Source organism: Agelaius phoeniceus, chromosome 8 (assembly GCF_051311805.1).
Source record: "Agelaius phoeniceus isolate bAgePho1 chromosome 8, bAgePho1.hap1, whole genome shotgun sequence".
Classification (NCBI taxonomy): domain Eukaryota; kingdom Metazoa; phylum Chordata; class Aves; order Passeriformes; family Icteridae; genus Agelaius; species Agelaius phoeniceus.
Genome location: NC_135272.1, coordinates 1,409,532 through 1,437,090, shown reverse-complemented (window position 1 = coordinate 1,437,090; position 27,559 = coordinate 1,409,532). Strand labels below are relative to the sequence as shown.

Genomic DNA, 27,559 nt, shown 5'->3' with positions numbered 1-27,559 from the left:
AGCACCTTGAGCTCTGTTATGAATAAGAAGCTTGACTAGGCCAATATTCAAGCAGCAATCAATTTATTATTTCATACGGTAAAGTATGAGCAATACAGCGCTGGGTACAGTGGGGGAAGTGTTCCCTCCAACTGCACACCGATACTTGAGGGTTACAGGTATTTATAGGGGTACTCCTCAGCTTCTTTTTCAACAGTTTCTATTTCCAATTTTTACTCATCAGCAATTTTTCTTCCAAATTATTACATCACAATTCTATACACTGTTGTGATTTTAATTTCTCAGGATGTATTTTCAAAGGAGTATCCCAGATGGTGGCGGTCCAGTTTCCAAAAGAAGAAAGACGAATCCCATCTGGTGGAGTCCAGCTTCCCAGATGTGTCCACCTTTTAATTGCAGAGACTATAAATCTCATAACAGTGATGTCTAGCTTCCCTTTGGTCAAAACCATAAATCCTTGAGGTGATGTTGATCTTCCTTTCTCAAGCTGTTTTTCTCTGCTTCCATAAGGTGTGAGATAAGCATATTTCCTTTATATATATTCCAAAGCTATAGTTTCAAGGATACAAGTAATATTCTAAAAATATACTTCAAAAGGTTATTATTGCAGAGCTTTTTTATGGATTAAATGCAAGCAAAAAGCAACATCCTTAACACCTTAATTCCAATGCTCCTAAATCAACCAGGGTGAATTGCAAACAAAAGATAGGTTCAAAGGCCTTTTTCCATGCTTTATTTTCCTCAGTTATTATTAGAATTCACAACTATCCCATTGTCGATGTCCACACATTTCTCATTCACAAATACACACATCGCCTGTTTGTACCTGACATGAAACACAGCTTTGTATTTCACACAGGGCAGATGCGTTTCTGGGCACCCCTTGGGTAGATGCCAGCTGTATGCACTGCAAAGGGGGACACTGAGATGGGCTTTGTCTTTGAGGCCAGCATGGGCCAGCATGGGCTGAGAGTGTGCAAGGCAGGGCTGGAAAGCTTTCACAGTGCTTTGCCCTGCTTAGGTGAAAGGGTGGTGTTGGAGACGTCAGCGTGGCTCCCGCTGTTACCTCACTGCTCTCCCCTCAGCCTCATGCTGCCGTGTTTTGACTGAGGCATAGACGTGAGAGAGTGAAGCCAGTGGTCTACAGCAAGGCACACCGAACCCCACCCTGCTGCAAAGGAGGAACAGAAGAAATCTCTTCAGGTGTCTCTCTTTAATCAAGATGTGTTTCAGCTATTAAAGAAGCTTTGAAGAGAGAATGTTGGAGTCCAAAACTGAAGGCAGGATCCCAGGCCTTGGTTACTGCCAACTTGTCCTGGTTTAGGGCAAATTTGGAGGAGAATTTCCAAATTAGGGCCCCTCCAGTAAGCAAACCCCCACGGCCCCTCCCCCCAACCGGTTCGGGAAGGATTTCTCGGAGAGGAGAGGAAAGAACCTGTTTATTTAACAAGCACAGCACCCCCCAGCACACAAAATGAACAATACCGGATGGCAACTCTGAAAAGAGATGACAAATTCAGAAAGTCTCTCTTGGGGGGTGGTCACTCTGTTCTCAGTCCCTCCTGCGCTGGGGCAGCTGCTGCAGGCCAGAAGGTGCAGACTCTTGGTGTTTCCCAGGTCCCAGTCCGGAGCAGGTTCGAAATGGTCAGAAAAAGGAAAGGAGAAATGGTCCAGGAAGAAATTTGGACAGTTTAGCTAAACTAGCTAATGAGCAAAGCAAGCAGAAGCAAACAAGCAAGAGCGAGAGAGAGCAAAGCGAAAAGCAAAAGCAGAAAAAGCAAAAGCTGCAGTCTCTGTGTCCTGCCAGGCTGATAAGAAAACCAAAACAAAACTTTCCCTCTTCAGAGCCAGTCTTAAAGGTACAGAACATAATATCCAACATTAACAGAACACATGAATGGGGATACAAGCATCATAAAGTCACCCTGGGACATAACTGGAAGAGGAAATTGGGAAGAAAAGACGTGAAGATGATGCCTCACTCTCCAGAGATGTCCTCAAGTGAAGCTTGTGCAGCAAAAGACATTGATGGGCTGACTGCCTTACCTTTCCCAGGGTGTATTGCGCTGGAGCTGGAAACGCTCCCTTTCCAGGAAGTTTGGTTTTTAGTCCCATGGAGAACTTGGGAGCCCTGGTTTTGTAGACATCCAGATCCACCTTGTCAAGTGCCGCAGGACCTGGCATCTGCAAGAGAAGCAATGAGGTTGGTGGGTACAAGAGGCAGTGTGGATTCTTGCTGGCTGTCCATGAGTACTGTGCTGCTTTAGGTGGCTGGCCAGAGGAGTAGCGTGGGAGGCCTGGAGCCTTGGCAACAGGGGCTCCTTGGGAAGACAGGTAGATTTGCCAGAGAATGAGGGGAGATTCTTGCCCTTAAGGGCAGTGAGCTGTACTGTGTCAAAGCTGCTGGGGTGGAAAAATGGGGGGCTCCAGGTGTGGCTGTTCCTGGTAGTAGCAGAGCCAGAGGCCCTGTGGCTTCTTGTGCTTTGCTGCAGGTGCAGGGAAGCGTGTGTTATGTGGGGAAAGGGCAGGCACTGGGGCCCTTGTGCCCTGAGCAGAGCAGCTGAGCTTCTGCTGCTGCTGTCAGAGAACACAAGCACAGCTCACCTTTGCCACCTCTTGAAAACAGCTCGGGTATTGACTCTTCCCCTTCATGGAGTAGCAGGGTTCAGCAGGAGTGTATGCTGAGTTGGGTCCCAGAATCCTGGGCAAGCTGTAGGTGCCAGGAGCTGGAAACGGAATAGGAAGACAGCGTAGGTCAGCCCTGTGGGAAAGGGTGCAATGCCTGGGTGGAAGAGAGTCAGCCTGCCAAGCTGGCTGTGAGGAGCAGGAAGGCTATCCTGCCCCTCATGCCAGTGCCTCTGGCTTTTGTTGCATGTGGTGTGCCTTGGCTGTTTGAAAGCAGAGGTGCCGGTTCTTGTGTGAGATGGGAGAAGTTGGTGCTGTGGGACGGCACAAAGCTTGTTGAGCGCACACTGCCTCTTGCTGCGCAGGCTTTTTGCTAGGCCTGTTGAAGAAGCTGCAGATGCTCCCTGCAGGACACGCAGGCTGTAAGAGTGTCTGTTTCCCCAAGTTCCATACCTGGTGTTGGGAAACCTCTTAAACCCTTGGCTCAGGATGCCAGGCTATGGGCCGGTGCAGCACGGAAGGCGCGTTCGCTGGCAGGATCTGTGGTGGAGTCACCTGGGACACAGAAGGAGACAAGAAAAGTGAAGCTGGAGCCTAAGTGCAAGGCACAGAGGAGAAGTCAGGAGGAGCTGGAGGAGGTGCTCAGTCTTGCTTCTTTTCTGTCTGGAACTCTCTGAAGCCCATTCAGGGCGTGAGCAGAGGGCTCTGTGCCCCAGTGGCACAGGGCAACGGTAAGGCCTGCTTGTCTGGCCTGGATGAAGGGCTGCAGAAATGCTACTCACTGGGTCCAGGGGTGACCAAACTCTTGCTCTTGGGACGTGCTGTCACAAGTGCTGATGGAGCCACCTGCTTCCCAGTCTTGGTGATGGATGATTGGAGGAAGTAGCGAGGACCTGGTGAGCAGGTTGCTGCGGAGGGAGCATTGCTGCCTGGAAATGAGTGTGCAGGGGCTCTGTCTTTGGTGGGATCATGAGCCGTATGACCTGGGAAGCAAAGCCTGTGAAAGGACCTGTGCCTGCAAGTGTGTGGTGAAAGGAGGGTCATGGCTCGATGGCTCTCTGTGCCTCTCACCCTGGGGGATGCTTGCCAGAGGCTTGGGAGGGTTGTCACTGAGCCTGTGACCCCAGGCCATTCCCCAGCGGGTGTCCCTGCTCCTTTCACCCCAGGCCATTCTCCAGGGGGTCTTCACCCTTCTCACCCCAGGGAATGCCTGGGGGGGTCTCCCTCCCTCTCACCCCTGTCCCAGGGTGGTGCTTGGCCAAGGAGAGGGGGAGGCACCAGAAGAAAAGGGCAGCTGGGCTTCATCCACCCACAGGGGAGCGGGGGGGGAAATCTCTTGTCCTGTCTGCAGCTGCTCCCACAGGGATGTGAGGGCTGATCCCAGAGCCCCAGGGGTCACAGTCAGGGCTGCCCTCAGGGAATGCTCGCCTGGTATTGAGGGGCAGGGTGGGAGCACCTGGATCTTGGGGCACCCAGCTGCCCCCCATATTTGGAGGTGCCTGAGGTGGACTGGGATGATGCCAGGGACATCCCACAGTGACATGCCCCCTGTCCTGCTCTGGGTGAGCTCAGTCCCAAACCTGACCCTGATCCTGGTCTCAATCTCACTCCACATTTAGACACACTCAAAGTTCTGTATTTAATCACATCCCAGTTCCAAACTTGTCTAGCCCCAGACCCAATCCCAACCCCAGCCCTAAAGCCAATCCCATGTCTAGCCTTAACCCCAATCCCAGTTCTAATGCAAATCTCAGTCCCAGCTCCAACCCCAGCCCCAATTCCAGCCCCTTCCTAAATCCTCAGCTCCAAACCAAACCCTCACGTTCAGCCCTTCTGGGGCTTTGGGGGTGTCTCTGTCCCTGTGACCCCGATGATGTTTGGGTGGGGTCCCAGCAGGGCTGAGAGGGACAGAGACCCCCCCCAGCCTCCCCAGGGGTGAGAAGGTCGGAGAGCCCCCCCCAGCCCTGAGCACCCTCAGCGGTGAGAGGGACACAGAGCCCCTGGTGCCCAGCCCTGCACAGGCATTGCCTGAGGCCAGAGGGATGGAGACCCCCCCGAGCATCCCCCAGGGCCAGGGGACAGAGAGCCCCGAGCATCCCCTGGGCTGAGAGGGACAGAGACTGCCCCGAGCACCCCCTGGCACAGGGGTGAGAGGGAGGGAGACCCCCCAGGCATTCCCTGGGGTGAGAACAATGGAGACCCCCAGGGGAATGGCCTGGGGTGACAGGGACAGGGAGAACCCCAGGGGAATGGCTTGGGGTGACAGTGACAGGGACAAACCCTGGGGAATGGCTTGGGGTGACAGGGACAGGGACACCCCTGGGGAATGGCCTGGGGTGACAGGGACAGGGAGACCCCTGGGGAATGGCCTGGGGTGACAGGGACAGGGACACCCCTCCCAAGCCCCTCCCAAGCATCCCCCAGGACAAGAAGCACAGAGACCCCTTGAGCATCCCCTGGGCACTGGAGAAAATAAAAGTGGCAGAAATCAAACTTAGCTCTGCATAAATCACTTTGAAGAATATTTGCTCTTCCCACAAGTAACTTGTGATGAAAGTGCAAACAAATCCCATACATGAACAAACTGACAACCCAAGCAGTGATGTGGCAATTCCAAGTTTCATCGGTTCCTGCACAGCTCCAGCTCAGCTGCTGGCAGATTGCAATAAAAGAAAAGTGGAAATTTGGCCCAATACAGATTATTAAAAGGAAGTGGAAGCTCTGTGTAGCTGTCAGAAAGGTGACAGGGATGAAGAGAATAATGATTCTCACATTTGACAAAGCCCCCAAGCCTGGGAATTCAGGGGTTATTTGGGAATTTAGCTACTTGAGCTGGGCTTCTTGTGGGACTTCTTGCAGCCTTGTGTTCCTCAACTTGGAGTGAATGAACATTGCCAATCTTGCGAGTATCATTTGCTCCCTTTCCTCCAGTGATTTTAACAAGCTTTTCAAGGAAGGACAACTAAAATATTTTCTTTACACTGGCCACCCACAACAGCCATTTTCCTCATCAGTTCTCCCGTAAGTTGCTCACAGGAAGCTGCATCCAAGTTTCCAAGAGTTCCTCCAGAGAGAACCACAACGTCCCCAGAGGAGGGACCCATGCTGTTGTCAAAGGCATTTGGGGCCAAAGAACAGTTCCCTGATCTCACTGTGCCAAAATAATGTGGCAATCTGGGTAAGAAAATTGTTAGAGAGATGCCTCTGCCCCAATTAAGGTGCTAATGAGACCAAATCTAAGGTAGATTTTATTGAACAGTAAATGTGAGGTAGAGAGAGAGATGGAAAGAAAGAGAAAAGGGGGGAGAGCAAGGGAGTGACAGGGACAGAGACCTCCCCTGGGGCAGGGCAAGTGTGACATTGTCCCCTGTGTGTGTGGCCTTCCCGGGGTGGGGGTTTTACACCTGAGCCAGTTTGGGTAAGGGGGGTGGTGTTCACCCCCTGAGCAGGGATTCCCCCACTGTTTCAGGCTGCAGTGTAAGATGGAACCCAATGCATGTTTTCAATCCCCATCTTCATCAGCTGCTATAAACAGACAGGGCAGTGTTCTTGATCTCTTCCATGACTCAGCCCTGATAACGCCCTCCAGGGGAGATATCTTCTGGGAATGGGCCATTGAGTGTCACTGCAGGGCTGATAAAATTCCATCCTCCCATTGTGGGATGCTCCGCCCAGGGGGAGGAACCAAGCATTCCTACCTGGATATAAGCTGAGCCTTGCAACACCAGGAGCAGCTTGCCTACTGGATTCCCAGAGGACAAGAGCTCCAGAACCACCACTAGACCTTCAGAGGAAGACCAGACCCTTCTACAGGATCACTGCTTGGACAGAATCACGTTCATCACTCCAACAGGACTGCAGCCACCATTTAATGGGACTGCAGCCACCACCCTTACCAGCAACAGGGTGTCAGGTTATATCCTGACTCTGTCAGTTTAGGGCAGTGTTTCTGTATCATTGCCTTGATCTTCATTTTCTTATTGAATTGCAATTCTGGCTTAGACCCTCCCCCAGGTTTGCCTTCAAACCAGTACAAAAGACAATTTGCGCACCCTTTGTTTTCTTCCCAAAACAGGATTACTCATTCCCAAACTTTGATTGGATGGAGTAGGAGACTGTGAAGAAGAGGAAGGAGCCCTGGGACACCCAGGCAGGTGAGGAGGAAGTCAGTGCCCCTTTTCCCCTCTCTCCTGCTCCATCCCCCAGCCCAGCACAGCCCCGGCTGCAGGACAACCCTGCTGCCAACCCCGTCCTGCTGGGGATGCACTGGGGGGATCTCCTTCCCCTTCCCTCTGGCACGGAGGCAAATCCCATCCTCTCCTTGTCCTTCCTCCCCCAGACAAGGAGCTGCGTATGGACAGCAGGGAGGAAAAATCCCCAACACAGAACCTCGTGGAAGAGGTCATATTGAGTGGCTCCACGGCACAGGAATTCAACAGGGAGGAAGAGATGGAAGATCTCACATGCGGAGGGGCTGCAAACCCAGCTCAGGGTGCTCTGAGGAAGAAAGACCCAACCTGAGCCAGGAAGGTGGACAGAGCTTCAGCCAGGCCTCAGAGCTGATGGCCCAGGAGCAGCTTCATGATGGGGAGAAGCCCTACAAGTGCTTGGAGTGTGGGAAGAGCTTCAGGCAGAGCAGCACCCTGATCAGCCACCAGATGATCCACACTGGGGAATGGCCCCACGAGAGTGGCGAATGTGGGAAGGGCTTCAGCTGCAGCTCTGCCCTCGTGACCCACCAACACATCCGCACTGGGGAGAGGCCCTAGAGTGTCCCGAGTATCAGAAGAGGTTTCAGACCAGCTCCAATCTCCTCCGCCACCAGCGGATTCACACCAAGGAGAGGCTTTTCTGCTGCCCTGAGTGCGGGAAGGGCTTCAAGCGCAACTCCCACCTCATCAGGCACCAGCGCATCCACGCTGGGGAGAGGCCCTAAGAGTGTGTGGAATGTGGGAAGAGGTTCAGGCAGAAGTCCCACTTGATCCACCACCAGAGGATCCACACTGGAGAAAGGCCATACAAGTGTGGGGAATGTGAGATGACCTTCAGTCGTAAGCCCCAGCAGATCATCCACCAAATGATCCACACTGGAGAGCGGCCCTATGAGTGCACCCAGTGTGGGAAGAGGTTTCAGACCAGCTCCAGTCTCCTCGTGCATGAACGGATTCACACCGATTCATACCACATGATGTGGGATGGAAGAACATGATGGTCCGGCCATGGCCCTGTCATTGCATTCGCTCCCACCTCAGGTCATTGCCAGGGGCAGGAGAGGGACTCTTTCTCTCTCTCTCCCTGAGGAGAAGGGTGTCCTTTCCAGACAGGAGGAAATATGTGGCCAGGGAGAGCCAATTGTTGATGTTGTAGTTTTCTCTGCAAATAGTTTTTCTTATCCCTTCTGTTATCAATATTTTTTCTCTTCCTGTTTGTTCCTTATTACATTGTTGTTCCCAATAAATTGTTCTTATCCCAGCCCGGGATCTTTGCCTTTTGTGCTTTCCATGGGAGGCGGGAGGGCAGCGAGGGCAGCGCGGTTTTAGCGGGAGCAGGAAATTGGGGAATGCCATTCCTCAAGCCCGGCCCGTGGAAACCGAGCATCCCAGCTGGTGCCAGCCCTGGTGGCCATGGCAGCAGCCTTGGGAGCGGGTCCCTGGCTGGGGCTGTGGGAACCTCTTCCCTCTGGTGCCCAGGGACAGGAGTGGAGGGAGCGGCTGCAGCTGAGTCAGGGCAGGCTCAGGTTGGATGTCAGGAAAAGGTTTTTGCCCAGAGGCTGCTGGGGCCCTGGCCAGGCTCCCCAGGGAAGGGTCCCAGCTCCAGGGCTCTCTGAGCTGCAGCAGCGTTTGGCCAGCGCTGCCAGGCCCAGGCTGGCATTGTTGGGGTGTCCTGTGCAGGGCCAGCAGTTGGACTGGAGGATCCTGATGGGTCCCTCCCAGCTCAGCCAATTCTGTGCTTCTGGGATCCCATCAGCCTGGAGATGGGGCTGCCAATGGTTGCCATGGCAACGGGCTCTGGCTGCAGGCCTTAGCTGGTGTCCATGGCAACCACCTCTGGCATGGGGTCTCCATGGAGCTGCCAAGGGACTGAGCATAGCAACAGGGGGCTGGTGATGGTTGCCATGGAAACTGAGCATAGCAACAGGGGGCTGGTGATGGTTGTCATGGAAACTGAGCATTGCAACAGGGTCCTGGTGATGGTTGCCATGGAAACTGACCATAGCAACAGGGTCCTGGTGATGGTTGCCTGCTAAGGATCAGATTTGTCACAGGCCCTCAGAGGGGCTCCATGGGGACTTTCCAAGAGTCTCCAGGCTGTTCCAGAGCTGGAATGTCACAGGCAGAGACAGGGGCTCCATGGAGACCTCCCAGGGCTTGCTGGGGATGGTAAAGAGCCCTGTGGTCAGAGGCAGTCACAGCCATTCCATGGTGACATCCCAGGGCACCTTGGGCTGCAAAGGCACCCATCTGTCACAGGCACTCACAGGGGCTCCACGGTGACATCCCAGGAGTCCCCAGGCTGCCAAAGGGCCGGGATGGCCCAGACACTCACAGGGGTTCCTGTCATGGGCACAGTGGGAGCTTCAGGCAAAGTTTCTTAGAGAAGCTCCTGTTGCGTCTCAAGGTGCAGAAAGGATCCCCAATAGCCCCCACAGATCCCCAAATGTCACCACTGAATCAGAGATGACACAGACTCAGATCAGAAGGCTAAGGGTTAAAAGCCACCTGTTTTTTCAATCCTTTTCTTTACTACAGGTGGACCTCATTGGTCATTTAATCAACACATTTCACATGAGTAGCCAATTAAGACAACACCCTTCAGTAAAAAACTTTATGGAAAAAAGCCAACTTATTACAAACATTGTTGGGGCACCAGTTATTGATATTTGTTTTACATTGGGCCTTTCTGGGGCTTCCTGGATTGTGGAAACCCTCCTGTAGCAGTTCTGTGCCAGGCAAAAGGAGATGCACAGGACTTTTTCAGTCTTTAGCTTCTTGTTTATGGTTATCTTATGTAAAGTTTTGCATTGCTGTCTACACCAGGCCCAGCATGCTAGAAAAGCACCACAAAATGGCCCCAAAATGTAGGGTTTCAAGGTCTTTTAAAGTTATCTCATCCAATCAAATCTTAAAACATATGTTTTTTCTACTTATCTACCACTAACTCATCCCTTGACTGTCCACATAACCTCTGCACTGTGCTTTCCTTGACCAATCACCCTGTGCCACCAACACTGCAGAAAATGGAGTAGATGAAGAAGACAGGGACTACACTCAAATGCCACATGTTGCTTCCTATCTACACCACACTAAAAAACCCAAAACCTAAATTTCTCACCCAAGTGACATACTATACTACTCTCTATTATCTATTTCACACCTTGGCAAATTCTAATCTGTCTCCAAGTCCTGGAAGTCCTCTCCGTGGGCGAAGGTGAAAGGCAGTGTTTCTCTGGGGGTCAGAACCCCTCAGAGCAGACAGAGAAATATTCCCTGTGCCCTGGATTCCCACACATTTAACCTAAAATCCTTTAACCCTTAACATGTTAAGTTACCCAAAAATGTTCCAGGTAAGTAGGAGTAGAATAAGGAAAAGAAATAACAGAAAGACAGAATATCCTTAGAAAGAGGCACACATAGGTACTAACAGCTCAGGTTCCAGCATCACCAACAGAGGAACCCCAGCAGAAGGCAGGATCCACACCCTGGGCTGGCCTCGTGCTCCGGCTTTTCACCCCCTAGGCCTTCATGGCCTCGCCCCTGGGGTGGGACTGCCCATTGCTTGTCCAGTCAGAGCCAGGGTAGTGCCAGCTGCTGGTATGTGATTGATTGATTGATTGATTGATTAACAGCTGGGCTAATCAGAGCTGGGTTAGCACCGCCCCTGCTGTGTGATTGACAGCTCTGCCAGGCCAGGGCTGGGGGCGGGGCTCTGTCCCACCACAAACCAAGGCCTGACCCGGCCCTGGTCCCACATGGGCATTCCGAGCATCCCAAGGTGTCTCGGGACATGGATCTCATCCAGCCTCTGACAGCCACCACGGTGACACTACGGAACCTCATGGAGCCTTGGGTCAGTTGTGACAATGGAGATCCAAGGTAACGATGGTGAGACTGTGGAATCCAGGAATCAGGGAATCAAGGAGACCATTGTGCAAATCATGGGCCCTATGGAAGCAAGGATCAATGATCAAACTGTGGTTTGATTGTGATTGATTTAAAATAGAAACAAGGAGCCATTGTTTCACAGCGGGGCTGCGTGGGGCCAATGGACCCTTGTGACTCTGTTGGGGCTCATGAAACCAAGAAGCCATTGTGACATTGCCAGACCTCATGGAATCAAGGAGACCATTGTGACAGTGTGGGGACCCAAGAAGCCAATGGAACATGGAACAGGTCTGCCTGGTTTGGCCTCCTGGGGGCTGTCTGACAGGGTCCCACTGAATTTGGCATGTCAAGGGCCACTTCCCATCTGACCGTGAAGCACTGGGGCTCTGTGCTTTTATTCCCATGGGAAAGAACTGTCTTGTCTAGGCACCCATGGCCAAAATTGGCATTCTGTGTCTAAAATTCCCTATATCCAAGGGTTACTCCCAGACAAAATCTGCCCGTACAGTCAAGTCTGGCCAGCCTTGGCCTCTGGCGACTGCCTCTCATCTGCCCCTGCACCACTGGGGCTCACTTGGTTCCTTCCTATGAAGACCATTGTGACACTGCGGGGTGTTGTGGAACCAATGGGCCATGGTGACACTGCAGGCCCTTGTGGAACCTGTTACACTGTAGGAACTTGTGGAACCAAGGGGAACATTGTGACCCTGCAGGGCCTCATGGAAGGAAGGGGCCATTGTGACACTATGGGAACTTGTGGAACCAAGGGAATCATTGTTGCACTACTGGGCCCCAATGGAACCAAGGGGCCATTGGACACAGCCAGGCTTCATGGAACCAATAGACCATTGGGACACTGTGGGGCCTTGTGGAACCATGGAGACCATTAGGATCCTTAAGGACTTGTGTAATCAAGGGGCCATTATGACACCTGAGGGCATCATGGAAGCAAGGAGCCATTGTGACACTGCAAGGCCTCATGGAAGCAAGGGGCCATTGTGCCACTGCAGGGCCCTGTGGAACCAAGGGAACATGAAATAGGTGTGGCTGCCTTGGCCTCCCAGGGGTCACCTGACAGGTCTGGCTGACCTTGGAATGTGGAAGGCCACTCCTATCTGCCCCTGAAACACTGGGTATCTGGGCTCTTCTTTTTATGGAAAAGAACTGCCCCTTTTTTCCAGGCATTAATGGCCAAAATTAGGATTCCACCTCCAAATTTTTGTGTATCCAAGGATTGGTCCCAGACAAGAGTTGCCAGGACAGACAAGTCTGGCTGGTCTTTGACTCCTAAGGGGCAGCACTCACCTGTTTTCCAAACACTGGAAAGGGCTCTCTGCTTTTCTTTGTATGAAAAAAACCCCCATCCCTCTTCTCCAGGCACAAATGGTTTAAATTAGGACTCCGCATTCATAAGTTCAAATATCCAAGGGTTGCTCCAAGCAAACCTTCCAGGACAGACAGGTCAGGCTTGCCTTGGCCTCTGGTCGTTGCATTCATCAGCTCCTGAAACATGGGGGCTCCGTGGTTTCCTTCCTATGGAGACCAGTGCGCATTTGAGAGCCTTGTGAAATGAAGGGACCATTGTGACACTGCAGAGCACCATGGATCCAAGGGGCCATTGTGACACTGTGGAGCCTCATGGAACCAAGGACATCATTGTGGCTCTGTTGGGCTGCATGGTCCCAAGGGACCAGAGCAAAGCAGCAGTGTGGGAGTTAGCCCAGCTGTAACTCAGAGTCAGACAGATTTTACCCCAGAAGAACTGGGTGCGAGTTTCAAGCCCTGGGAATCATTTGTTTATCTTAGGGTGAGCTTGAGAGTTCCCCCATAAGCCTTTAGTGTTGTTTCGCTGAGTTGTCCAAGTTCTCCTCTCCTATTGGTTACTTGTTTCCCCTATAGGGTTATTGTTCTAGAGTGTTCTATCCTCAAGTGTGTATATTGTTGCTTTGCCTTTATCTCAGGTCTTTGAATCCCACCCCTTGTACTGTGCTCAGCTTCTCCATGTTTATTGTTTTTCACCCTGTTACTAAAGTTCTTTTTGGGCAACTCCATTAATCCTGCTTGTAGGAGCGCCGGGGGGTAGGACGGTTGGGATGGACGGAGACGAGAGATCTCTGAAGCCAGGTCTTGGAACTTGTGGTTTATTGCAAAGGGTGTGGGTGCAGGGGCCTTGTTTGGAGCTGCCAGCCACAGCTCGGAGCAGGCCTGAAAGAGGAGCTCGAAAGAGGCGCCCAAAATGGATGCTCAAAAGAGGAGGGGAGTTCCCATTACAATACAATAAATCTTCTTCTGTGCTGCATATTCTAATTTTCACTAACCAATCTAGCACAAGATACAAATCTTATAGCATTTACATACAGCCTATAAGAATCATTACATTACCATACTGTGTTACATTTTAAACCCTAAAAACCCCTCTTTGGACCCCTTCTGCCAAGCTAGTAGGGTCTGCTCTGACTCTTGGACCTGTCTGCATGCTGAGGGTATTGTTTCATCAAAAGAAGATTACCTTCAGCCGGCCATACCATTGTTTTCCAGTTGTTCAGTAACTAAGGCTTGGTATCTCAAAGCTTGCTTTCATTTCAATCTCCCTTATAGTTTCCATATTCTCAAAATCTTTTGCCAGGCAATCATATTTATAAGGCTTTCCAGTTTCATCTTCCCCAGCATCTGCTTCTTTTCATTTTCACCACTCTTGCCCTAAAGCTGGGGAACCAGAGAGGTTTGTCACAGCCACCCTCATTGTGACATTTGGCACCCGAACAGGGGCCCTGACCTTCAGTCATGTCAGCTGGGGTTAGCTGATGGATAGGCCAGCGCTCTCGGGGATTTTGGATTGTGCCGGGCCGGCAGATTCATCATTGCTTTGAGAGACCTCGGCCAGGATCCACAGGGACAGCGACAGTTTCACCTGCGTAGGATTGCAGGTGGGTTTGGGGAAACGCAGGACAATTATTGCCCATTTTGCCACTGTGTTTTTACAATATGCACCCACATCCCATAACTGATTTGGGGTGCACCAGTGGCTGTTCCACCTAAGGCGAGAAAGAGAAAAATGGGCAGCCAGATGTCCAAAGTAGAAAGGTGTGTATATGGATGCTTTAAGTTAATTCTCACTGATCATGACCAAGTATCTTCAAAGAACAAATAAAAATCAATTGTGAAGTGGATAATGTAAAATTTTCCAGATGCCCCTGAGCCTGACCGTCCTCCCTCCATCTTGGCTCCTCCACTTCCTGCTACCACAACCTTCTCTTCTGCCCTGAACCAAGCTCCAGACTCCACCCCCACGACTGTGGGTCACGCCCCCACTTTCAATCCTTCCACCTCCAGTCTGGGCCATGCCTCCAGAAGGCCAGCCTGGAAGTCTGCAATCCTAGATCAAGGCCCTTCCTCCCCAACACCTGACAAAATGGCAGCGCCCTTTGCCTCACCCTCCTGCAACAATATAACCCCATGATCAAAGATACTAAGCCCAACTGTCACACTATTTCTAATCCAAATGTTTCTGCTCCAAGTTATTCTTCCTCCCCAGAAAACAGTTTGGACTCCTCAGAACCACCTCACCCCTCAATCCCGGAAAATCCCTGGGAAAGGAAGAAGACTGGCAAATAGTCTCAAAATTACTTATTGCCCTTGTATGTTATGAAAGAAGGGGGCAGAATCCCAGGTATCAGCCATTGGTTTATGGGGAAATCAAGCAGCTGTGTAGGGCATATAATGACCATAGAAAGAACTCATCTTATTTTATTGGCCTAATGAGGGCCATGTTTACAGCGCATTTTAACCCCCTATGATTTAAAATATATTATGACCATGTTGTTGCCACCTACAGAATACACCCTGTGGGAAGGGGGATGGAAGCGTTTACTAAATCAATTAATAGCAGACTATGCTAATAATGAGGCAAGGGTGGAATTGACAATCAACCATCTAGCTGGAGAAGGACAACACAGCCTAGCAGATGATCAAGCAGCAGGTATCCCCAGAGAAGTATGGGATGATGTCAAAGAGATGGCTTTGAAAGCTTTAATCCAGGTATCAGATGCTAGCACACCCAGTTTGGACTACCTTGGGTGGCTGCAGCTAAAGCTTTAGGACAATCAGACCATCTTGGGTGCCTGTTAAGTAAGCAAACCAATGCTGCCTCCCTCACATTGAGTGGCCTGCTCTCAGAAACAGAGACCATCAGACACGCCACTGTGCAGAACAGCGATAGAGTTTTTACTCTGGGCACATGGGCATGGCTGTGTAGACTCTGAGGGCATGTGCTGCATGAACCTCTCCAGCCACAGCGAGTCAATTCACAAGAGCATTCAGGTACTGAAGGAAGGGTTCAAGAAGCTCCAAGTGGAAAACAAAGACTGGGTCAATAAACTCTTCCAATCCAAGGGACTAAAGGGTTGGACGATGTCTAGCTAGAACAGGACTATTAAATCTTTTAGTGGTTGTTGTTGTTGTATTGTTAATTGTCCCATGTTTGTTTGGATGCTTTTAGAAAGTCTTACAAAATTCTTTCATTTCCATCTTTGTTGTAAAAGAGAAAGGGGGAAGATACCCAATACAGGATCCTCATGGACTCCTTGGAGGAGAGAATTGGAGGCCAGGATGGAACAAAAACCTCTCAGAGACTCAGTTTGGGAAGGAAAATCCTTAAAAGTACCTAAAAGTATTCTTAAATCCATAAAGAACCTTAAAAATCTTGAGTATCTCAAGGCATTAATGAGCCCCAGTGAGTGTCAGTACAAAGCTCTCCAGGGACTCGTTAAAGCAGATAATTGGGGCCATGATTGCACAAGCCTCTCAGAGACTCCAAGACAAAAGCCAAACCCAAAGTTCTTTGAAAAACCTGCAGTCCCTGCAGGGAGCATTCAGGAGCCCCCAGGGCCATTGCTGAGCAAGGCTCCCCAGGGACTCCTTGCAGCAGATCCTTGAGGCCACTGGGATGTGGGCTAGGGGGGGATGCTGAGGGCAGCACAAGGGGCTGACAGTGCCCAGCCTGGCTGGGGCTGTGCCAGGAGGCCCCAGGGCCTCAGGACAAGGTGTCTCCTCCCAGCCCTTGGTGGCATAGACCCTGCTGTGCCCCAGGGCACCAAGTCTTGGCTTCTCTTTGTCCCCACCTGTCATCACTGCCTGCAGTTCTCTGCTCTGCCTGGGGCCTGGGGACATTTTCTCAGTCGTGTCCCTCAGTGGGATCCATTAAAAGTCCAAGAAACTTTGGAGTTGGATTCAGACGTGGAGTTCTGGAGAGGTTTCTTCAGCTCCCTCTCAGGGACTGATGTCCAGGGCCTGAGCACAAAGCCCCAGAGGCTCATTAGAGTCCTTGTGCTGTGTCTGTGCTGCTGAGCTGGGCTGGGCTCCTGGCACAGAGGCAGCTCCTGCTCACCAAGAAGAGCTTCAAAAGCACATTTCTCTTGATGAGCAGCTCTTCTGCCAGCCCAGCAGGGCTGGGGCACTGCCTGCAGCCAGCCCGGGCACAGCACAGAGGCACAGAGAGCTTCAATCAGTCAGGGCTGGGAAGGGGCTGAGAAGTGCCTGGGGCACCATCACTGCCAGCCCTTGGCACAGGAACCTCCGGCTGCAGGACAATGCAGCTGCAGCTCCTGGAGCCATCTCCTCAAGCTGGAACATCCCAATGCCTGCAGAGCCTGTGAGTACATTCTCTGCTTGTCTCCTGTGCAGAGCAGCCAGGGGTGCCCAGGGCTGTCCTGCAGAGCAGGGTCCTGCAGCCCAGGGTGCTGTGCTGGGGCAGGGACTCTGCTGCCTGCCAGGGACAGCTCTCAGCCAGCCCGGGGAGCTGCTCCCAGCACTGGGGGACAAGATCTGGGTGGGAGGAGACAGCTGGTGAGGCTTGGGAGTGTTCTCCTTGTGTGGGGAGGATGCTGCATTGTTCAGGGCTTCTCCCAGCATGGCATTGGACTGCAGAACATTTCCAAGTAGATTATACAGGGAGCAAAGCAAGGTAGGGGCTGCATGAAAGGGAAAATCCTGCTTTTTTATTCTACTGCTCTGGGTTGTCTGGATGGGAAATTGCACATAAATATTAATCTCTCAGTTCAGGCTGAGAAAAATGAAAAATTTTCTCTCAGATCTGAATAAACCAGTCAGTGACAGAAATCAGCACAGGGCCCCTCACAGGTAGCATCCGTGTTGCTTTTCCAGCCTCCTCAGGGTTGCTCTGACGTTGCCATCAGAGCCTGCAGAGCCAGAGCTGCCCCTGGGCAGTGCCTGAGCTGGGAGGGCTCTGCAGGGCAGAGCTGAGCCCCCAGGGCTGGGCTGGGCTCTGGCAGCACTGGCAGGGCCCAGCCCTGGGCACAGGGAAGCAGCTGCTGGCAGGGACAGCTCCAGGCAGCAGAGCCCTGGGCAGGCAGTGGGGGGAAAGTGGCCCCAGGCTGTGCTGGGATATTTCAAGTCCTCTCCAAACCCAACTATTCCATGATTACTTTTCTTACAGGTCCACGTTCCAAGACAAAAGAAATGTCCAACAGCAGCTCCATCAGGCACTTCCTGCTGCTGGCATTGGCAGACACGCGGCAGCTGCAGCTCCTGCACTTCTGCCTCTTGCTGGGCATCTCCCTGGCTGCCCTCCTGGGCAACGGCCTCATCATCAGCGCCGTAGCCTGCGGCCACCACCTGCACACGCCCATGTTCTTCTTCCTGCTCAACCTGGCCCTCGCTGACCTGGGCTCCATCTGCACCACTGTCCCCAAAGCCATGCACAATTCCCTCTGGGACACCAGGAACATCTCCTACACTGGATGTGCTGCACAGGTTTTTCTGCTCATCTTCCTACTTGGATCAGAGCTTGCCCTCCTGACCGTGATGTGCTACGACCGCTACGTGTCCATCTGCAAACCCCTGCACTACGGGACCCTCCTGGGCAGCAGAGCTTGTGCCCACATGGCAGCAGCTGCCTGGGCCAGTGCCTTTCTCAATGCTCTCATGCACACGGCCAATACTCTTTCCCTGCCCCTGTGCCATGGCAATGCCCTGGGCCAGTTCTTCTGTGAGGTGCCGCAGATCCTCAAGCTATCCTGTTCAAATTCCTACCTCAGGGAACTTGGGCTCATTGTGGTTAGTCTTTTGTTTTCATTTGGCTGTTTTGTGTTCATTGTTTTCTCCTATGTGCAGATCTTCAGGGCTGTGCTGAGGATCCCCTCTGAGCAGGGACGGCACAAAGCCTTTTCCACCTGCCTCCCTCACCTGGCTGTGGTCTCTCTGTTCCTCAGCACTCTCATGTTTGCCTACTTGAAGCCCCCCTCCATGTCCTCCCCATCCCTGGATCTGGCCCTGTCAGTTCTGTACTCGGTGGTGCCTCCAGCCCTGAACCCCCTCATCTACAGCCTGAGGAACCAGGAGCTCAAGGCTGCAGTGTGGAGACTGATGACTGGATTCTTTGAGAAACATTAATCTGCTGGCCAATTTCTGCAAATCACTTTTTAAAAAAGTAATATTTGATACTTCTTGTTGGTTTCATTTCTGAGAAAATTTTTCTTCGTTTTACTTTTATAATATAGTCCACAAATAAATGTCATTGTTTGTGCCATTTCTCATTTTGTTTCTTTCCACCTTCCCTGTGGCCACAGACTGTCAATGAGTGGTTGTGCTCTCAATGGCTTTAGAGGAACTAATGGATCTCACCTAGCAAAGTTTTCTGCAGAGATGCCCTTTTGCTGCCTTCTCTGGAGCTGCAGCAGCAATGTCTGTGTGCAGAGCTGGGGCAGATCAGTGCTGGCCCAGCAGCTGTGCCCAGCAGCAGCAGCAGCAGCAGCAGCAGCACTTGGTGTTGCCAGTGCTGCTGCCGTGGCCCTGCCCCGCTGCCCTGGTGGCCCTGGTGTTGCTGCAGGGCCTGAGTGCTCTCGGGGCCGGGAACAGCCCTGGGGGTGGCAGTGCCGGGGCTGCAGCAGGGACAGGCCATGGGCACTGCTGGGGCAGCGCTGACGCCTCAGGCCAGGCCCTGAGGGCTCCAGGCTCCTTGCCCAGGCTCTCTCAAGAACACAGCCAGGCCAATGCTCAGCACAGAAACCCCCGTGAGCAGCCCCAGGCTGGCTGTGGGCAGGCTGGGGGCAAACAGCATGGCTGGGGCTCTGCAAGGGCCCTGGGGCAGACGGGAAGGAGCAGCAGAGCAGGGGCTGATCCATGCCCAGTGCGCTGCACAGCCCAGGGCAGCGTCCCAGAGCGTCCTCATGCTGCTGCCAACAACATCCCCTCTCTGCAGCCCTGGCCTCTCCCCCAGCTCACACAGGTGCCCCATCCTTGCAGGCACAGACACGGCAGCACTGCCTCAGCAGCCCCTGTTTGCATTGCACACAGCAGGGGCAGCACCCCCATGCTGTTGCTGTGGGGACATGAACCTGAGGGAGCACAAATGCCATCAGCCCCTGGGGCCAGCAAGGGCTGGGGGACACCAGGGAAACCACTCAGCTTTGTTCTGGCCTCTGCACTCAGCCAGAAAGTTTGTTCCCATCAGCTGGGAGTTTCTTGTGCCACTGCAGACGCTGTTGCTCAGAGCCAGGGCTGCCTGGCAGCCACCCTCAAACTGCCCCGAGCATTTCCTTGGCTGCACCTTTGCTTTCTTTACTCTTCCTGGTAGAAATTTCTACCCACTGCTCATGCTTGTTCCCTGCCCTGCAAACAGCCCATCCCTGTTTGCCCTTTCCTCTCTGGCCCCACTCCCCATCGCAGTTCCTGCCTTGGCCCCATGGGAACGTCCCTTGGGCAGCAGGATCATCCTACAAGTGCTGCAGGAATTGTCTGCCGGCTCCTGCAGTGCCTGCTGCTGCTCCCTTGCCAGAGGCACCCCAGGCCAGGGGGGCACATCTGGGCTGCTGGGTCTGGCTGTGGGGCTCCCTGTTCTGGGCAATGAGGAGGAGCTGCAGAGGCTCTGCAGGACTGACAGGATGGGCTTTGGGGCTGCCAGGAGAAGCTGAGGGACCTGGGCTGCTGGAGCTTCTGAAGAGGAGGCCCAGGGCTCATCCTGCAACTGCTCCAAGGGCGGTTCAAGAGAATCCCAGAATCAGCAAGGTTGGAAAAGGCCTTGGAGATCATCAAGTCCAACCTGTGCCCTGACACTGCCTTGTGTCCCCTGGGCCTCCTCTTCCCCAGGATAAACAATCCCAGCTGCCTCTGCTGCTCCTCACAGGACTTGTGCTCCAGACACCTTCCCAGCCTTGGGACTCTTCTCTGGACACACTCCAGCCCCTCCATGTCCTTCCTAAATTGGGGGCCCAGAACTGGACACAGCACTCGAGGTGCTGCCCAAGCATTGCTGAGCACAGGGGAAGAATCCCTGCCCTGCTCCTGCTGGCCACACCATTCCTGATCCAGGCCAGGAGCCATTGGCCTTCTTGCCCACCTGGGCACACTGCTGCCTCATGTCCAGCCTGCTGTCCATCAGTCCCTGCAGGTCCCTTTCTGCCTGGCTTCCCTCCAGCCACTCTGTCCCCAGCCTGTAGTGCAGCAGGGGTTGTTGTGGTCGAAATGCAGGACCCAGCACTGGGACTTGTTAAACCTCTCCTTGCTGGATTTGGTCCCTGGATCCAGCCTGTCCAGGGCCCTGTGCAGAGCCCTCCTACCCTCCAGCAGATCCACACTGACACCCAGCTTGGTGTCACCAGGTTTTCCCAGAGTGTCCCAATGGTTTCCATGATTCCTAGAGGCCTCCCAGTGTCACAATGTCCCCTTGGTTCCATGGGACCCCTTGGTTTCAAAAAGTCCCTTGGATCCTTGAGCCCAGCAGTGTCACAAAGGATACTTGGTTCCATGAGGTCTGGCAGTGCAGCAATGCTCTCCTTCATTCCACAGTGTCACAATGGCCTCTTGGTCCCAAGGGCCACCATGGTGTCAGACATGTTTTCTTTCGTCCCAGGAGTCCCCGAGGAGCAGCCCTGGCCCCTTGGTTCCTTGGGGCCCTGCAGTGTCACAATGGCCCCATCATGACACCAGGTCCTGCTCTGTCTCACTGCTCTGCATGGTTCCACAAGGCCCTGCAGGGTCACAGTGGCCTCTGTGGTTCCACCAGGACCCAGACTGTCACCATGGACTCCTTGCTTCCATCCAGCCCCACAGTGTCACCATGGCCCCTTGGCTCTGTGCTGCCATGTCGTACATAGTGTCACCATGGTCCTCTTGGTGCCACCAGGCCCTGCAGTGTCACAATGGCCCCTTGCTTCCCCAGGGCCCTGCAGTGTCACAATCATCAGAGAATCAACCAGGTTGGAAACGACCTTGGAGAGCATCAAGTCCAACCTGGGACCCAACACCACCTTGTCACCCAGGCCATGGCACTGAGTGCCACATCCAGTCTTTCTTTAAACACCTCCAGGGATGGTGACTCACGCACCTCCCTGGGAAGCCCATTCCAATGCCCAATCACCCTTTGTGTGGATAATATTTCCTAAACTTCCCCTGGTGCAGCAAAAGGCTGTGTCCTCTTGTCCTGTCACTGTTCCCTGGAAAAAGAGCCCGACCCCCACCTGGCTGCACCCTCCAGTCAGGGAGTTGTAGAGAGTGATGAGGTCTCCCCTGAGCCTCCTCTTCTGCAGGATAAGCAACTCCAGCTCCCTCAGCCACTACGCCTCACAAGACTTTCTTCCAGTCCCCTCCCAAGCCTTGTTTCCCTTCTCTGGACATGCTCCAGCTCCTCCATGTCCTTCCTAATTTGAGGGCCCAGAACTACACACAGCACTCGAGGTGCTGCCCAACCAGTGCCCAGCACAGGGGAAGAATCCCTGCCCTGTTCCTGCTGGCCACACCATTCCTGATCCATAGGAGTGCCAGGGGTTGGATGAGGGAAATTGCGGGGAAGGGGTGGGGAAAAATTCTGATTGATTGTCAGCCATGAAGGGTCTTGATTTTTCATATCTGTTCAAACTGCATTAGAAGCTGCTGGGGATCAATATCAATTGGACACTGCTGAGATCAAGCAATAAACAGGAAAAAAAAACTTAACAGAACAAAACTGTACTTTCGGCATTGTTTTATACTATTGTATATTCCATTTGAGTACACTCCTGTCACCTTTCTAATTAACCACATTAAGAACTGAAAACTTGAAATATTCCCCATGGGGCCTTTTCTTGTTCAGGTATTCAGAACAAATGTTTATGAGTTCTTCTCACTGAATTCCTGAACTGAGGAGCTCAAGAAAGAAGAGGCCTCTGGAGTAGCAAAATTCATCAGCAACCTCCAAATGGCTGAGGATCCATGCCCATCAGAGCAGCAATGAACAGAAATGGGCACAGCTTTGTGGCTGCCCCAGCTTTGGCATGGGCCCTGGGCCTGGAGCTGGAGCAGTCTTGAGGGCCCCAAGGCCGGTGCTCTGGTGCTGCCCTGGGCAGATGGGATGGCAGCAGGGGCTGCAGAGCTCTCAGCACCTCAGGCCAAGGGGAGCAGGGCAGCCAGGAAGCCTCCTTTGGCCTTGGCCCAGCACCTTTCCCCATGGCTGGGGCTGAGTCCTGAGGCAGCTGCAGCTGCTGCTGTGGCCTTGGCAGGGGCTGAGGCCGTGGGGCCAGTGCCCAGAGCAGCCTGGCCTGAGCAGAGCTGTGGGGCCAGAGCCGGCTGGGCTGGGCTGGGCTCAGAGAGGCCCTTGGTGCTGCCCAGAGCTCAGGGCAGCTGGCAGAGCTTGCAGGGAGCTGGGCTGGGCTCCGAGAGCCTGGCCCAGAAACCATCAGTGTCCATCTCAGCCTGGCTGAGTGTGCAGGGGCAGGACTCAGGCCAGGCCTTGTGGGGCAGGGCCAGTGCCTGTGCAAGGCATTGCAAACAGGCAAGTGGCCCAGAGAGGAGGCTGCTCTGTGCCCTTGGTGGCACGGACAGAGCAGGGAGGGGGCCCAGGACATTTGTCAGCGCCAGCCTCTGTGCCCATGCGTTGGCAGCCCTGGCTGCTGAGCCCAGCTTTGGCCTGGGCTGAGTTTGGCTGTGGCCCAGCTCCATCCTCCTGCGGGGCTCAGGGCCTGTTCCCGGCCATGGCCAGCCCTGGCTGCCTCTCTGCTGGCCCAGAGGCCGGCAGAGCCCGGGGCAGGGCTGTCTGTGCAGCCCCACGGGTGCCAGGGGCTCTGCAGGAGCTGGCAGAGGCTGCCCAGCAGGGAGGCCATGGGGCACAGAGCCCCAGGGCTGCTGTGGGCACCATGGCACAGGGGCCGTTCCCAGCCGCAATGCTCCTGGCCTGGGCTGGGCCTGCACAGGGGCTGGGCCACCATGGCTGGGCCAGCACCGCACCACAAAGGGGCCACGCAGTCGCTGCCGGGGCTGACAGCAAGGCCAGGCACACACAAGCAATTGCTGAGCATGGCCTGCGCTGGCCAGGCCTGACTGTGCCAAAGGCAGAGCTCAGCTGCCCTTGGGGGCTGCAGCAACACTCCAGAGCCCAAAGAGCCTCCATGGCTGTGCTGGAGACCAAGGCTGCAGCAAGGAAATGCAGGGCTGCTGCGGGATGGGGAGGCCATTGAATTCCAGCACACACCTCAGCTCTCTGATGATCCCAGCAGCATGCTGGGCCCTGTTTCAGACTGGAGCAGAGCAGATGTTGATGGGACAGGAGCCCTGTGGGGCTGTCAGGGACCTGCAGCTTGCAAGGTGCTCTGCTGTCCCTCAGGTGCTCTGGGAGAGATCCAATCCCAGCTGGGCACCTCAGGGCACAAGTGGCACTGCCTGTCCATGGCCACACAACTGATGTCTGCCTGGAAAGGGGCACAGTTTTTAATAACTCTTAGTTTCATAATATGCAAGGAAATCTTTATTATCTGGGTCATTTGAGTACTTTTAAGACATGGCAATGTATTCCCATCAGAAAAGGGCGTCTCCTGGAAGTGTTCTGATGGCCGGAGAAGAAATACTGTTCTTTCAGTCAGCTTGTGTCACCAATATTCAGTCTAATATTTAACATCTCTTTTCCATCAGGTGTTTCCAGCTATCCTGGTTAAATTGTCATGTCTAAGTACATCTCTTCACTAGACCAGATGGATCTATGACTTTTCCATTGCTCCCAGATTTCCTCCTCCAGTTGTTCTCTGGTCATTCAAGTGCCTCTCAACTGACTGGTTTCATGCTTTGACCTCCAGGGAGTTGCCCAATTTTCTGATGTTCAAATAAATATGAAATCAGTAAACATCCTAATTGTCTTTATATCTATCACAGAATTACATTTTCTTATGTCTCTGTCTAAAACTGTTCCAGTACAGAAATCCCCTGGCGATCTGGACATTTCAGATGCTGCTGGGACATCCCAGAGAGCTGAGGGAAGAGCTGGGATGGTTCTTGAACTGTTCAAATGTCCAACTTGTGTTTGCTGGCAAGAAACCTTTCTGTGCCTCTGAGTGTCACCAGGCCCTGAGCCCAAAGGACACAAACCTGATGAGTTGTGGTTCCCACTGCTGGGGCTGCACTTGGACCTTGGCTCTGCACAGGAGAGCTCTTCATCCCCTTTCTCTCTTTTCCTCCCTCTGGGCATGGAGGGAGCTCCTGACTTCAGCCTGTGACTCGTGTGTGCAAAGAGCAAATCTGGGCAGAATCGGGGCAGGCAGGGTTTGGGGGGACCTTGGGAGCTGTGCTGGGCACAGAAGGTGTTTTCCATTGCTCTGAGACTGTCTGCTGTGCAAAGTGGATTTAATATCCAGCAGAGGAATGACTTTTGCATTTGATGGAGCTGTGCCTTCCCTTGGCTTTGTTGGCTGACAAGAAATGAACATCCCTCTGTGTCTCGGGCAGCTCCTTCTGCAAGGAAAGCAGGTGGGAGTTGGAGCCAAGGAGCTGAAAGCTGCAGGTGCAGCCTGGGCTGGAGGCAGCTCAGATTTGCACAAGGCTGCTCTGAGTGCCAGGGCTTGGATGGGGGAAATGGTGGGGTGGGGGTAGGGACAGAGTCTGATTGATTGTCAGCCATGAAGGGTCTTGATTTTCATATCTATTCAGACTGCGTGAGGAGGTACTTGGATACAGTGTCAATTGGAGATTGCACATATTGATTTATGAACAGGAAAAAATCTTAAACAGGACCTAAAAAAATGTTTTCTCACTGTCCTTTTAAATATAATGCATTCACTTTGGATATACTACTGAGATCTGTCTAATTAACCACAAAGGATTTGAAAATTAAATCAAATTATTCCCAGAGGCTTGGCTTGTTCGGGTGTTCTGAATGTTAATGAGCCCTGGGACACTGAATTCCTGCACTGAAGAGCTGAAGGCTGAACAGGCCTCTGGAGCAGTGAAATTCAGCAGCAGCCTCCAAGTTGCTGAGGATGTCAGCAGCCCCCACTGAGGCCATCCCTGCCCAGAGACCGTGGGGGAATGGGCAGACAAGGAGAGCGTCCCTGGGGCTGGGGCAGCACAACTCAGAGGCACCAGCGGCTCCAGCTGGGCAATGGAGTGTGGAATGTGGCTGGGAAAGCCCTGCCTGGGCTGGGCCAAGCAGCACAGACAAGCCCTGACCCCCATCCCCCAAACAACTCCCTCAAGGAGACATTTAAAAGGAATTACAGTTGTTTGTGTCCTCTGAGTTGGACTCCCTGGAGAAATACCAAGAAAAGATTCTCAGGAGCTGAAAAGAACAAAACAGTCACTACTCGGAGCTTTGGAAAATCAGAGAAACTTTGGCAAATGGTTTATTATGACATTGTAGTAATTTTAGTTTGTTAATTTAAGATTTTTCTAATATTGAGATTTCCTAATTAATGTATTGATGAGTGTGGTGAGTTTTAGTGTTGGTTAATTATTTATGTATTTCTTTTGTTGTGAGATAGGATTATGGGAAAGGTAAAGTAGTCCTAACATTTTAAAAGGGTATAGAGAAATTTTTATTAAAAGTAAATTGAAAAAGAAAAAAGTAGTAAGAATTAAAATAAACCCTTTAGAACACTTTTTTTTCTTTACAACTTTTTCTTTTTACTGACAATGTAAAGAAAATAAACTTAAAATTTCTAGTTGGTTTACTATTTCTAGAATAGTCTTTTTTTAGTTTACTTTAGTAGAGAAGTTTTTCTTGTTAAGGTTATGGAGATTTTTTTACAAGAAGAAAAATTTTTTTTTTGTGGTTCTTAATTCTGTCATGGATAACAGTTGTCTGGGGAACTTTGTTCTTGTGAAGTTGTTTTTATTGCTACAAGTTTTTTTACAGCTTGTAGATGGGCCATGTCAACTTATGGGGTATTGTTTTAAAGATGAGTTCTTTAAGGGTAAAAGCTTTTATTTTTTTAGTTGTAAAATTATTTTTATCTCTGGGAATAGAGATCTTCTCTTGTGGATACTGGATTACTTGGATTTTTTCCCTCCTGTTTAAACTTTAGATGAAATTATGGTTATTTTAACATTTGTTTATTTTAGTATAGAGGGGTTTTTTTTATATTAATTGTAATTTTTTTAAAAGTTTTTTGTATTATAAAGAAAAAGAGTTTTTTCATTATAGTTTACAAGAGGATTTTAGTTTTAAGATTAAGGTATTTTTTTTTTTTTACTTGGGATTTATTTTCTCCTTTACTGACTTTAATGTTTTTATATATTTTTTTATATGCTGGTATTTTGGTTTTTTCTTTTACTCGATGGAGCAATGAAGTATTGAAAGGATTAACACCTGACCTGCCAGTAACTTGTGGTGGAAGTTGTGGTTGGGTTGTGTTAGAATTGGTTTAATGGTTGGTTTTGGGGGGGTTTTTTTGTGTTTAATTTTAGTTGTAGGATTATTTTGTACAGGTGGTAGGTTGTAGGGGTTTTTGGTTTGAGTTGTGTTGGGGTGGGAGGGGACTTGATGGTAAGATTTTAATAGCTGTGGCTGGCTTTGTTCTGGTTGGGGTTTTGTAGCCTCTTTTGTTTTCCTGTTTGGGAGTTGTTGGGGATTGGTTTGGTCAGAATGGGGACAATGGGGGTGGGGGGGGCGCGGCCTGGGGAGGGGGGAAGGGGCTCAGCCCATGGCAGGGTTGCTTGGTTTGGTTTGGTTTTGTTGAATGGGGGCCGGGGCCAGGGCTGCTGCTTCTTTGTCGTCTGGAAAAGAAAGGAGATTCCTGGGTTTTTTTTGTCTTTTACATTTGTGTTTAACAGAGGCGTGTTCAGTATCTCAGTGGTTTAACAGATTGTCAGTAACACAAGAAGTTTTGTATTACTTTTTAAAATTCTTCTAATGTCAAATTACAACAGATATTCAATCAACAAAAAACATTTCTCAAAGCATTGACTTGGCCCATTCAACTTCACAAACTCTAAGCCTGTTCAATTTAATGTTAATAAGAATTTACAGGAGCACAGAAACAGAAGAAGACGCAGAAAGAGAGAAAGACAAAAAAGATGCAGAGAAGCACACACAGAGCTTCCAACTCCTGGATTCCAGCAGAGTTCAGATAGAAATTCCAAGAGGATCCAGGGTCAAGATGTGTGCTTGCCTTGTGGTCAGCCTTCAATACCCCTTGGTCTCCCTGGGCCCTTCCCCCAGGTGGGGCTTGGGCTCATTTGGTCCCTCAGGAGCTGGGCTGGGGCTGCAGAGGTGGCTGTGGAGCATTGCCTGTGCTGTGCCAGGGACTGGCAGCCACTGCTGGGCTGGGATAGAGGCTCTGGGGGGATTGGGGTTCCAGGGCAGGGCAGGGCTGGACCTGCCCCTTCCTCCCCCACACATGAAATGTTTCCAGCCAACAATCTCCTCTAATTTGTCACAACAGGCAATATTGGAGGTGGAACCCAAATTCTGGCCATGGGCACCTGGCTGAGAAGGACAGTTCTTTTCCATAGGAAGGAAAGCACAGAGCCCCAGTGTTTGGAGAGCCTCAGTAGGCCAAGGCCAGCCAGACTTGTCAGGAATGGAAGATTTTGTCTGGGACCAGACTTTAAATATAGGGAATTGTGGAGGTGGAACC

At 51.9% G+C, this 27,559-nt stretch overlaps 1 pseudogene; it reads right to left on the bottom strand.

The window, feature by feature from the left end:
- Window positions 1–1,213: 1,213 nt before the first annotated feature.
- LOC143694679 (ciliary microtubule associated protein 1A-like) overlaps window positions 1,214–27,559 on the bottom strand; it is a 63,546-nt pseudogene continuing 37,200 nt past the window's right edge.